This window comes from Chiroxiphia lanceolata, chromosome 3 (genome assembly GCF_009829145.1).
Source record: "Chiroxiphia lanceolata isolate bChiLan1 chromosome 3, bChiLan1.pri, whole genome shotgun sequence".
NCBI lineage: Eukaryota > Metazoa > Chordata > Aves > Passeriformes > Pipridae > Chiroxiphia > Chiroxiphia lanceolata.
The window spans coordinates 110,789,822-110,797,238 of NC_045639.1; the positions used below are offsets into that span (position 1 = coordinate 110,789,822).

The window sequence follows — 7,417 nt, forward strand, 5'->3', positions numbered from 1 at the left end:
CTGTTTTGGAAAATTATTATAAACCACAAGGTGTCCTAAGAATTGTGGAGGCATCAATGCTTTTGTGAAGCACAAATTAACTTCGTAGCTCCAGCAACAACAGATTATGATTTTGCAGGTGATGGAAAACTCAGAGACCTGAAGCTGTGGGCTTTTTTTCCACAGTATAGCATCTTCAGAGGAAAACTGATTTCTTTACAAAAGAGAGATCAAAACTGAAATTTCAGATTCATCTCGGCAGCCTGTTATATTTTCAATTTTTGATGTGAAAAACCACAAACATTATTGTTTTCCAAATTTATACAGTTAGTCTTCAATATCCAGAGGGCATGTAACAACATTCAGAAGCCTAAAGTCATCTGAATTATACAATATATTTGTGGATTTGTTTTCCTATAGCTCAATAATACAATTAATAAATAATGATCTCTGTGGTGTAGTGCCTCCTAATATCCCCGCCACTGGCCAGATATGTATTTTTGTCCAGGAGCAGCATCTGAAGCTGCTAGGGCATGCAAAAGGTGGAAAAATTCCTTCTTCTGAAAACAGCTGTATATTTGAGCGAGATGGGTAGAGAAGCAGCCTTCACAATAGCCATCTCTGAACAGGCAGATAAATCTCTTACATCCTCACTCTGGCTGTTAATAGACCCCCCTGCATGTGGTTTCCCAGAGCCCAGAACCACGATGCTCAATGGTAATTGTGAGTGGTGACTGGAGTGTCACACCCTGGAGAAGGCAGACAACTGAGAAATGAGATTGTGGCATATGATCATTACAACCTTTATGACTGAAAAACAGGCTGGAGAGTACATCAAGCAAACATATATTCCCTGTCTGATTTCACAGAAGAATAAATTCTGGTTTTGCTGCTACTGATGAGTGTCCAGCCTATTCCTAACCATGGAAATTTCACAGCTTTCCGAGGTTAAGTAAAATTCTCAGAGAATGAAACTTGAGACCATTCACCTGTTAAACACCTTACATCATTAGACCAGAAAAAACTAATTTTCCTCCCAGATCCTTAATATCTGATATAGGTAGATTCTTTTTGGGGATGAATAATATTAGGGATTAATTTCAATATTTTAGGGATGTGATTAGTGGAGATTCAATAATCTGTTGAATTCAGCCTTGATAAAAGCCCTGTTAATGCAAGACAGATTATGAACAGGGCTGCACACAAGGGAGGGAAATTCGAGTGCCTTGAACAGGGAACACACATGGACAAGGGTAGTAGTATATTGACTGGTGTCACTGCTTTGGCAAGAATTGGGCATCAACTGTGTTTTTTAATGACTAAAAAAGAAATTGAAATTCGCCATGATATTATATCACAAAATATACATGAGCTTCAAGAACTCCAGGTGCAGGAAGATGAGAGGATCTCAATAAGATAAATTCAGAAGAACTTGAATTCAAATACAAACATTACTTTATTTGGCGAATAGAAGGTGTTCAAGAAGCACTGAGAAAAACTCAGTTTGGGAAATTAAGATGAAGAACCATGTAAATGTAAACATTTGATAAACAACAACAAGATTTCCTTCTGCTTGGGTTTTGGTCCATAAAACCAACCTAACTGCAAAGCACTGTACACACCAACACCACAACAACAGCCAGTGCCCACAGCAGAGGACACTGCCAGTGACCTTGCCAGGCTGGTAGCACCTGAAATGCATCCACAGCTTGCCCAAGAAGCAAAGCACATTATACCAGGGACCCTGCTTAGATTAAAAATTCATCTCTGGATCTGAGCACTCTTTGCAAAGTTCCTCAAAGTCGAGAGCCAGCCTGTTAGGAGAAAAAGATCCGTATTCCCACTGTATCCTCACTGTATCAGGGAGCCCTCTGACACATCAGAATTTCCTTCATCCATGTTTGAGCTCACCTTGTTTACAAATTTCAGGACACCCACCCTTGCTCTTGTTTGGGGAAGACAGAACCATATTTTTTTGCAACAGTTTTCCTAGGAGTCCTAGTAGTGAGCAGATCAGCTGTGTGAACCTGCTGCAGCAGAGTAATTGGCCCAATATCTGGCTCTACCCCTTTCCTAATATTTCAGAGGGAACTTGGCTGTCTCTATAGACCTAAGTCAAAACAAACTTAAAGAAAAGAGACAGACATTTCACAGGATCTGGAGAGGCTGCAAAGCTTTTATTGAGTATTTCTATGGCATCAACAGCACAGCAGCAAATAAAGCATTTCACACTCCTGCTTTCCTGAGGTTGACTTGTGAAAAAAGCGTGTACCACTCAAGTATGGGAGCTACATAATCAGCAGAGATGGTCTAGAAGAAAATGAAAAGCAGTCACAACTGAGCATCATTTAGAGAGGATGAAAAATAGTCTCAGTAACCCAGTAAGTGGCATTTTAACCAAGAAAACAGTACCCCGATTGTAGCACCACAGGAGGACAAGCAACAAGGAAAAGCCATGAAAACAAGACCAGCTGAAGAAGAACAGAAAAGCAATGACAGTTCATGAGATACAGAACCTGCAATTTCAGTTTAGGCTCCCAGAACACTTTTTGGTAGAGGTTTCCTATTGTACAAAAAATCCTCTCCCTCTGTTTCGACATCACTGTCCATTTGTCCATTACAGAAGTGTCCTAGAGACACACAAAAGCCTGACCCTGTCCCAGGGAGAAACAAGTGGCTTCCTTGCAGACCAACATATGAAATCCCATCTGTTCCTTTCTCATGTAAAACATAAGGCCTGGAGTAATGCACAACTATCTTCCAGCTCATAAACTTAATTAGAGCAGCTTGGTGATCTATGTGCAGTCATATAACGAGTCAGAGGTTGGGAATGTAACTTGGAAACGCTGATTCCCTTTCCCTTGCTCTCTCTGCTGGATCTTCTCCTGCAGGCTGAGACTGCAGGCTGAGACTGATGTTAGAATTGTCCATTTGCCGCCTGTTTTAGACTGAGGTGGTTGAGCACTGCAAACTGGGGTGCAGCCAGGCACCCAGAGAGGGTGCTGCATCCTGCTCAGCAAAGAAACAGTCTCCAACTGCGAGCAAATACAAGGATGTGCTGATCCCTGACTCTTAGATGAGCACTTCAGGACTATTTTACAATTAAATGCAGCTTAGAGTTCTGCTAAGTTCAAAGAACTGGATTTTCTTTGGTGCAAAGTGCCATCACAGCACTATGCTGACTTCTTGTCTGGAGTTGTACAACTCCAGGCAATTCCCTTCTGTCTATGAACAAGGGAGTTGAACACAGTTTCTGCAAATACTTTCTCTCTTGTTGTAAGAGAGTGCTTTGGGATATTAATTTCTTACTTTGAAATTAACCAATAATCAGTATAAAATAAATAGCAGTCACATAATCCGTATCAAATAATCAGTGTTTTAGGCTCCTAATATTGTCCAAAGGCACAAATGATCAGTTCTCTTCCAAACTCATATTTTAATAAAAGCAATGCCATATTTGTGCAGAATTCCAAAAAGATTAAAGAAAGCACCAGTCTGAAAAGGATAATATTTATCAAAATGCTATTACACTGGCAAGTCCTGTTACACCATGAAATTATTCCTGGTTATATCACATATGCCTGGAGACTCTAATAACATCAGAAGGGGCAGAGGAAAGAAAACAAATGACACCATGCAATATCAAAACTCTCAGAAAATATTTCTGAATTTCTCAGGTACATTTCTAAAGGCTGCACTCTAAAATCTTTAATCCTATGGTGAAACATTTTATTCTGCAGGAAGGATAAGAAAAGTAGAATGGCAATCAAAAGGATTCTGTGAAACTAAATATCAGTGAAGCTAATATGAAAATGGACCTAAATTAAGAATACAGTGAAAATACATATTATAAGCACCTAGATGCGTATCTATGCATGCCATTTTGCACCTGTATATTCTTTTGCATGTACACACCTACAGTTTCAACATCTTACAAGAACAGAAAGAGAAATAGGACGTACCTTATTAATGAACTCTGCATAGAGCATCCCCCCTAGAGCTCCACAGCTGCTTTTATTTCAATGTCTGGACCAGAGTGACTGCTAAAAGCATAAATCCACAGTGCCCTTGGTGTTTCAAGTTTTAGAATTCAAGAGGAAGAAGGAAAAATCATTCTGTTCCTCAGTACAAGGAGATCTCTCTCGTTTTCCTCCTTCCCAACTCGGACTCCCAGACTCTGGATGCTGTGCTGTTCCTCCCTCTGTCACTCTTCCCAGTGGTGCTGCTGTAGATCATCCATCTCACCCCCTGAAATTCACTCTCCGGAGTATCCTGCCCCTCTGACCGTGTGAATCAGCTTTCCAAAGAGCACTGACACCTCAGAGAGGGACCCTGGGAGTGTACCACTGGAAGAGGAAGGGGCATAAGCCAAACCCAGTCAAAATCTGTCAAAGCACATGTCACATGTTGCTGGATCCCTCCTGCGAGCACAGTTGTAATCCTGTTTATCACCCGCGCCACAGAACAGCAAATGCTTTTAAAACTCGAAGGTGCTTTTTCTCCTCAAGTTATTCTTACTTTATGGTAAGACAGGAAAAAGAACTGTAGTCCTAAAAGGTGCTTTCACAGAGATAATAAAAGTATCTTTTAGTGTTGTATTTCATCTTTCTTCTCTAGTTCCACCAGTCACTTATAAAACTGGGCTGGGTAGTAGAAATGCATGTGTGTAAATCATCATCACTGCCCCGAAAATTTTTAGATAAACTGAAGACCTGACTTGCAATCCCCACTGCAGTGAAATAAAATCTAAAGCCTGAAGAAGTCTACAAAGTTGAAATACAGAAATCAATCCCTGTTTTTTCTCTCCAAGGCAGATTTCTGAGTCTGTATGGCTGAGCCCCACAGAGTCAGTTCTTTTTCATCAACTACCTGGTCAAGAAGTACTTTCTTGGGTAACATAGCAAACTGAATCCAGTCATGGATATGGAAAGAATATTGCAGGGAACATTTTTAGATGCTTTGTAACCCGACACTTACCCTGACACCTTTCTACCAGGGGCTAGGAATTAAGAGTCTGAAGAAGTCACTGAAAGATTTTAATAAACAGCAGCTTCACTTGGCATTTTAATATCAAAGACAAATAGAGACTATGACAGCTGTTTTGCTTTATTTAAAAAAAAAAATAATTATGAATTTCATGGGAGTCTTTCTATGCTTGCCAGAGGTGGAAGGATTGTATTCTACAAGTAACAAAGAAGAAAGAGTTCTCTCCTACAATGGTAAAAGAAGATAAAGGAAGCAAATTATTTCCAGAAATATGGAGATTTTTTTGAGCCAGGGCAGAGCCTCACAGTAAGGCTGGACACAGCTCTCTGATGGTTACATAAAAACAAAAAGCAGCTTTTTTTCTCCTTTCCTAATGAAGGAACTGGGGATAACCCAGTTTTCAGTTACAGACTGGTCCCAGTCAGTTCAGTGGAGCCTTGCTTGGCACACACACAGATCCTTCAGCTCACCAGCACTGCATGTCAAGGGAGGAACCCTGAAACTACAGAAAGTAACTTTCTAACTGACCCAAAATCCAGGCTACACCATCAAAAACCCTGTGTACCAAGTGACTCCAGGCCAGTTCACTGCAGAATTAACAGGGACACAGCGCTTTACGCTCAGCTGGTTTGAAGCTGCTTTGCAGAAAATGCTCATCGTTAATGTCATGTTTTATTTAGGGGGTGAAGAACCAGAGAAAGGTGAAAAGTACATGATTTTCAAAAAGGAAAATTCACTCTAGGTAAGAATTGCAGTCTTCCAAACTGACGGTGTGTGCCAAAACAGTTGTAGACATCAGGAAAGCTCCAACCCCTCCAAAATCAATAATGTTCTGATACCCTGCAGGACTCAAGAGGAGAACAAGGTAACTGGCTGCTTTGTAGGTGGTATGTTCTGAGGACAGATGACACCTGGTGTCTCTCCCCTCCTCATCTCCCCTTTTTCACATCAACATGGAGCAGAGCAATAAAGACCATCATCCAGTGAGGGTTAAAGAGAATGGTATAACTCAGGATGGTCAGAACTTGGTAAGGGCAAAGAATGATTGAAAAGGAGGAAAAGGGAAAGATGAGTGTAATTTAGAGCATCATCCAGAACCCTTGGCACCAGGAGACTGAAGGATCATGGTTCTTCTCCAAGCAGTAATATCTTTAAAGAGAACTCGACAATTGCTATGGATTCAAAAACCAGTAGATATGAAGTATAAATGAAAGTCCTTCTAGTGCATATCACTTATCTCGAGGACAGAGTTTGCAGAAATCATGGCTAACAACTCATGAAAGGAAGCAATGGAAGGAAACTGAGTTTATTTCTCAGTTTATTGCAGGTAGTGTTTGTGATATGACATTGTCATTGTTAGTAACAGATTGCTGATGCCAATTCTCATCTTAGCTCCCATCTTAACTGGTCTTGACTTGCTTTGCTAACTGGTCTTGAACTTGTTTTCCTTACCTGAGCAGCAAAGTAGTCAGGGCACTAAACTCTTAACAGCAAAATAAGAAAAATGGTCAGAGAGGGTTATTTTTTTAGCCAAAGTCCTTGTTCAGTAGCTTTAATCCTTGGACTTGGTCATATTTGGTAAGATTCAGTCATATTACACATGGCAAAATTCCAGCAAGGAACCATGTGTGAGTGAAAATCCTAGCATAGTATAAGATCACAGATAGCTGGGAGAGAAGCTCACTAACAAAAATAGCATAAAATATCCCCAAGCAAACCACAAAAGTGAGGAGTATTAGAAAATACAAATCATTGCCATCAGCAGCAATGTTGGCAACTTGGGGCACTGACATCTTGTCATGGCAGCCCTAGGGCAGACCACAGGAAAGCACAGGCAACAAGGATGAGAAAGTAGCTTGGAGGAGAGGGACAGCAAGGGGACAATGTAGCCAGGGTCTTGTTATTAATTACATTAGTAATATCACTCCTTTTATTTTAATTGAACAATTTGGAATATTGGTGCATTAATGTAATTTTAATTGGATTTAAAAGCAGCTTTTACCTTATTTTAATTAGACTAACAACCAATTCTTATGTTTGTTTATAAGGTCCATAACAGGACTTTGGCTGTACCAGGGCAGGCTGAAGATGTAGTCCAAATGCTGTTTGATGAACTAATTCAGGCTTAGTGAAGATGTGAGACTTAAGGATTCAAGCTGTTGAAAAATTTTTTCAGGAATTTTGGAGACAAAAAAACCCACAAAGTTTGGAAAATGTTCATGGCTGAAAGAACTAAGAAGTTGCTTGGTCTCCTCAAGTTTGGACTAATCTAGGTGGAATGTACCATGAGAAATAGAGAAATAAAAACCAATATTGAACATGCTTGCAAGAACCAAAAATTGAATATTTTATTGAATTTTTTTTTAGAAAAATAATGTACAGAATAAAAAAGGTACAGGGAAAAATATCCTTAGCCTTCCAGCTCATTCATTCAATTTTTTTTTCTATTTTT

At 39.9% G+C, this 7,417-nt stretch overlaps 1 protein-coding gene across 1 annotated transcript in view; it reads right to left on the minus strand.

Annotated features, from left to right (window-relative positions):
- OPN5 (opsin 5) overlaps positions 1–4,010 on the minus strand; it is a 29,078-nt gene extending 25,068 nt beyond the window's left edge. The window contains exon 1 of the mRNA XM_032683199.1: positions 3,942–4,010. The gene's annotated coding sequence lies outside the window, so the exon portion shown is untranslated. The remainder of the gene's footprint in view (positions 1–3,941) is intronic.
- Positions 4,011–7,417: the final 3,407 nt, after the last annotated feature.